General features: G+C 40.3%; 1 pseudogene; it reads right to left on the bottom strand.

Moving 5' to 3' along the window:
- Positions 1–1,069: 1,069 nt before the first annotated feature.
- On the bottom strand, positions 1,070–2,047 carry LOC103749615 (annotated as a pseudogene).
- Between the last annotated feature and the right edge of the window lie 3,823 nt (positions 2,048–5,870).

Raw genomic sequence — 5,870 nt, 5'->3', positions numbered from 1 at the left:
TTTGAATCAAAGGTTTACTACAGAATAGAAAAGTTGAAAATACTGTCAAGAAACAATAATTGTTCAATTAAAAACACGGAAGACTGTACTGGATAGCATTAGTGTCAACTTAACACACCTGAGTTGAGGAAACATCAATTAGGGAAATGCGTCCATTGGACTGCCTTGTGGCCATGTCTGTGGGGCATCTTCTTGATTGTTGGTTGAGTAATGTGGGAGGGCCCAGCCCACTGTGGGTGGTGCCACCCCTGGGCATGTGGGCCTATGTTGTATAATAAAGCAGACTGAGCAGGGGCCAGGGGAGCAAGCCAATAAGCAGCTATGGCCTGTGCTCCAGCTCCTGCCTCCGGGTTCCTCCCCTGAGTTCCTACCGTGGGCTCCCTGATGAACTGAGATCCAGGAGATGTAATATAAAATAAAACCTTTCCTCCCCAAGTTGGTACTCGTCAGAGTGTTTTGTCACAGCAATGGAGATAGAAGCTAGGAGGAAAACTCATAGTGTAAATACTAAAACTAGAGGTTTTGCTATCACAGTGTATTAGTACAAACACTTTTACTTCTATACAAATTTAAAGTGTATTTTTTGTTTTTGTAATTTTTCAAATTTTATTTTTAGTAAATGCTTTATCAATTACCTTTCTTCTTTCTTTCTTTTCTTTTTCTTTCTTTCTTTTTTTTTTTTTTTTGACTTCAGCATCAGGTTTATTACTCCACAGCAGACACAGAAGAGTGCAGAGGGATCCAACCAGCTACCCTGCTGTTCCCCTCCAGGGAAGTCCATTGGGCAGTGGACCCACATAAACCTCTGAATGCATTTATTCAGACTTTTGGACACGTTTCCCTCTGAAAATTATAAAGCACTGTGTCATGCCCATGCCCATCCCACAGCCCACCATTCCCTTTGGTGGGCGATCTGCTGTCTGGGAACTCTGAAATAAATTGAATCGGCATCAGGTAGCACTGGATGGTGGCACAGAGGGGCCGGGCAGTCTCAGGTGGGTGTCATTTTGGGACAGTCTCAGCTGAGAGATGGTGGAAATAGAGTGGAGCCAGGGGCGGGGATGGCCCTCTACAGTTTATCCAGGAAGTTGTTCAGGGCAGAGATGCCTTCCTTTAGGCTTGTGCTTTTCAGCCACCACCTGACTGGGGCAGCTGCTGTTGTCAAAGGGTCTCCAGGGAGGATCTGCCAGTGGTCGAACACAGACTGGGGGAACGCCTGGCCGCGGGTGTTGGAGAGCAGGTCAGAGGTGAAGCCAAAGGACATGGGGGTGCAGGCCACTTGAGACTCCTCAAACACAGGGCCCTGCTTCCTGTTCAGAGCACTGTTAGATGCCACCAACCACCTGCTCAGGACACTGAATCTCCCCCGGTAGATGGGATCCATGAAGGGGGTCTGAGCAGTCAGCACACTGGCGTAGAGGTAGCAGCTGGCTGTGGGGATGATCTGGCCACTGCCATGGTGGATGGCATCAACGTACAGGGTCACATCATGGATGTCTAAGCACACACCTCGCATGTCCTCCTCACAGAGTGCACCCTCCTTGGTGACCCACCGGAAGCCAGCCACCACACTCTCCTTGATTTCGTTGAGGTACTGCACACCCTTGGTGATGTCAGTGAGGACGTTGGGACTGGTGCAGTGGGGCCCAAAACACCAGATCTTGGCGGCCTCAGCAACATCCCACTTGCAACTTCTCAACTAGGTAGCGCACACACCTTGAGCTCCTGGTGGGTGGACACCTCTGCCCTTGTCGATGTACTCAGCAAGGCCATCAGGGAATTGCTGGGCCTTCATGTACAGCCTGTTGTGTTTGTTGGGGGACTTGGGCAGGCACAGCGCGTTTGAGTCCTCGCTCACTGTCTCACAGTATGACAACACAGGGTCTGACTTTTTGGTGAATATGCAGGCATGGTCCTCCTCCAGGCCCTTGACGCAGATAGCCAGATGCAGCTGCTTGAAGAAGTTCAGGTCGTTCTCCAACAGCTCATAGAAGAGTGTGTGGGCAGTAGACTTGATGGTGACTGGTGACACAGTGCTCCTGCTCATCCTTGTGGGTGTCTGTGAAGCATGTCTCCCTGGCCCCTACAGAGGCAATGATGCCTGCCTTACACATCAGCAAGTCTGTTAGTATGGACTTGCCATGGTCTACATGTGGAATGACAGACATGTTCTGAATGTTGGCCTTCTTTTCTTTGACAGCTCCATCGGATTCACTGTGAAGTTTTCCATGGTGGTGGTTGGCTGTGGATTCTCTGCTGCAAAGGCAAAAAGCAAGACGCACTGACAATGGCTGCAACTGCAGCAGAAGAGACCAACTTTCATTACTTTTTTAATATGTTCTGAAATTCCAGATTTTAAATGTATTGCCCTCATCAGAATGAGTAACATATTGGCTAGTGTGAAGTGTATGGGACTGGGATGCTGTCAGTGTACTCGTGCAACCAATTCCTGAATTATAGTATGCATATCAGAGCCATCAAAGTGCCAACAGCATAACGTTCTGTGGTTTGTTGTTTTTTTTTTCAGGGGGGACCCTGTGTAAGGTGCCAATTACTATTAGCTTAGTATGGTGTCTATGAATATTAAATATTTGAATCTCAGGAAAAAAATGGGATATGGCTGCTGGTTTACTTATTAACTGAGGAAGCAGATGCAAACTCTTATGGACAAGATCAATAGCATGGTAATGTGTATTCTATTTAAATATAAAACAAATAATGGAGTAACTTAACTATTGATAAGTAAAAAGCATAACAAGGAAAATGTCTAAAATCTAAAATGAACAGAAAGTGATTAAAAATAGATATTGGAATTTCGTTGTGATTATAATTTTCCAGGAAACTGCATATTATTTAATGTTTTGTGAAATGAGAATCAGTCTTAAGCATGAATGGAGGTCCTATAACATTTGTGCAGAAGTACTTATTTTGACCCATTTTTTCCTCTTTAGAGAAATTGATCCAGCAATTAGCCTCTTCTCTTCCAACTTTAATTACAGTCTTCTCATTGATCCCTTCCTTTTGCTACAAGCATCCTCTGTCTTCCTCATTTAAGATTCTAAGACATCTTGGGAGAGAAATCTCTACTGGCTTTTACTTTTTACCATATATCCATAACCTTCCACAGTACAAAATGTGGTTTGGTGAAAAGTACAGAGTTTCTTAAGGAAAACATGCAGTCACAATTATTTACTTTTTTACTCTGTCTGAGCTGTCTGTAACACTCCTGTAATTTGCTTGTTGCTAACATTGTTTTAGAATGTGGTTACTATTTGTGTCCACTACATACAGTAGAAATATTCTGTCACACACAATTTTCAACTGATTATTTCTCAAATATGAACTACAGTTACAATCATTTCTTCAAATTCTTACCTATCAATTTTAGCCTGAAATGTTCAAACTATCTTACTAACATCAGTATATTACTTGGGGTATTAATTTTATCATGTCAGGGAATACGTCCATTTCTCCTTTCAGCTGAAATTTCAAACAGGTATTTCAATTATCTGCTTCTGGCAATTCTTTCTTAATTCATCTCTATTACTGATTCATTCAATTCATTATGAATCACTTTCCTTTTATCAACTTTTTAAAGAAGAGTTTTAGATTCACAGAAAGAGTGATGAGAAGGCAAAGAAATTTTTACTGTATCTCCTGCCTTCACAGAAAAATAGCTTCTCTAATGAACAACTCCTCTTACTGGAGTGGTACATTTACTATAATTGATAAACTGACATTGATACATCATAATCAACGTAAGTCATTTGCTATGGTCACTCTTCATGTACATTTGGAGAAATGTGTAACAGCATATAAAAATCATTAGTAACTTACAGGTAGATTTTCATACTAAGAATGATTGAATCGTAGAAGAGCACTTTTAGGGATGGGATTTTTCAATTAAATTAGGAGTTTCTGTAAATGAATCCTTAATCTGAATAATCTTAAAGTGATAAGGAACCCATTTTAAATAGTACAGAAAGGAAACCTAGTACACAGTGTGAATCATGTAGAGTTAAGAGCAAAATAAGTATATCTGATATATATAATTCGCTAGCTATATAAAAAACTTAGTAGTTCTATACATGATATTTTCAAACGTGTGTATGATACCGAAGAAAACAGTAACATTGAAGAGTTTCTCTTATCATGGTTGCATAATTTGATGAAGGAAAACAATGAGTCTAGGGATTCAAGTTCCTGGCACCCGACACATATCAGAATCCTAAAAGCTTTTAAGTATGCACTAAAGTACAATTTTATCTTCTGTAGGCACGGGGCTGAAGTTGAAGAAAATCAACCATCATTATGCAAATGACTGAATTACAAGACAAGCTTAACTGACAACCTTCCACGGTGTCTACTTTTCAAAACTCAGACAGTGATTTGAGAAGGAAATTCTGTGAATTGGAATAGTGATATGTAGAAGGATGCTGATGAGGCTGGAGACATTGAACCCTCACATTCTGAAATTCTGATTGTTTTGGGTTACCAGAAAATGTTATATATGATATCCCAGGCACAGTGTTGTCTTTATTCCTAACATGAGTCTCACTTCATTTTCAATGGCATTGGCTTCTGTACGTCTGTCTATGCATGCTAATTGTACATCACCAAAGGAAATAGTAATAATACCCCATGAGATATTTACAGCAAGAAATTGCTGACCTAACACAAGATTATCCTCCATAATCTCTTGTTGCTTCTAGAAATATAACCATGTGCTAACCTCAGAAATTCCTTCAAAATGACATAAAAAGCATAATCTGTGATTAGATGTGCCATTCTCAAAAACAAGTAGATGAGCCTTCAAAATTTACAAGCGAAAATCTGGATAATAAGTGTATTATCCATAAGAATGGATATTAAGAGGGGATAATGTTGGAAAATACATGAATTTGGATCAGGGTAAATTTATTGATATTTGTCCACTAATCAGAGAGTCTATATTTAGTCCTGCAGTCTAATGAGATATAGAGATGATAATTGGAAGAGTGGATTAAATACAGATCGAAAGATGGCCTACTATATGTGAGTTGGATATTCTCTAACTTTCTTGGTTTAAAATGAACTAAATAATTAAGAGAGAGGGACATTGGAATGCTAGGGAAGATGTATCATATAAAACATACACAGTAACACTGGAAGATTTCAGAAAATTTAGCTTTCATCAACATTTTGAAACAAATTTTTGAGAGGACTTCCAGGATTCTTCGAGCACTCTATGATTACTTTTATCTGCAAACCTCCTTCTAGAGGGAACTATTGTCCTGAAATTGGAACATATAATAGCAGTTGAAAATAGTGGATACCAGGGCAGCAGGAGATCAGTGGCAACATCAAACAATGAAGGCATGGTGAATGTAATGCCTAGTGCAATGGACAGCAAAAACAAAAAACAATCAGAACAGTCTGGCTTACAGAAAACTGTGGTGTTTGCTAATGAATTACAGTGTTCCTAATTGTGAAATAAGAAAGGAAGTCTATTAATATTTACTTGACTCATATAAGCAGTAAACATCTAGAACACCAAGTCAACGACACTCAACCAATTATCATAATTGAGACAGTTTAAACACTAATGGCTTCTTGAATCATGGAGGAGCAGAGGCTTTGGACACTTTAAGAAGGATAACAGTGTATCATCCAAACACATAGCATAATTTTCAGCTCAGTGCTTTACTTCTTACTGATGTGCCATTTACCTTAACCCAAAATTTCAATCCCTTCCATCAACTTCTAAAAGAAGATAGTGTTGGGCTAGAGAGATGACTCAGCAATTAAGAGCATTGGTAGCTCTCGCAGAAGACTTGGTTTCCCTCCCAGCAACCATACGGTGTCTACCAACCTTCCATAACTCCAGTTCC

The sequence above is a fragment of the Nannospalax galili genome, unplaced genomic scaffold (genome assembly GCF_000622305.1).
Source record: "Nannospalax galili isolate Female #2095 unplaced genomic scaffold, S.galili_v1.0 scaffold586, whole genome shotgun sequence".
Lineage (NCBI taxonomy): Eukaryota > Metazoa > Chordata > Mammalia > Rodentia > Spalacidae > Nannospalax > Nannospalax galili.
This window is presented reverse-complemented; position numbering and strand designations above follow the sequence as displayed.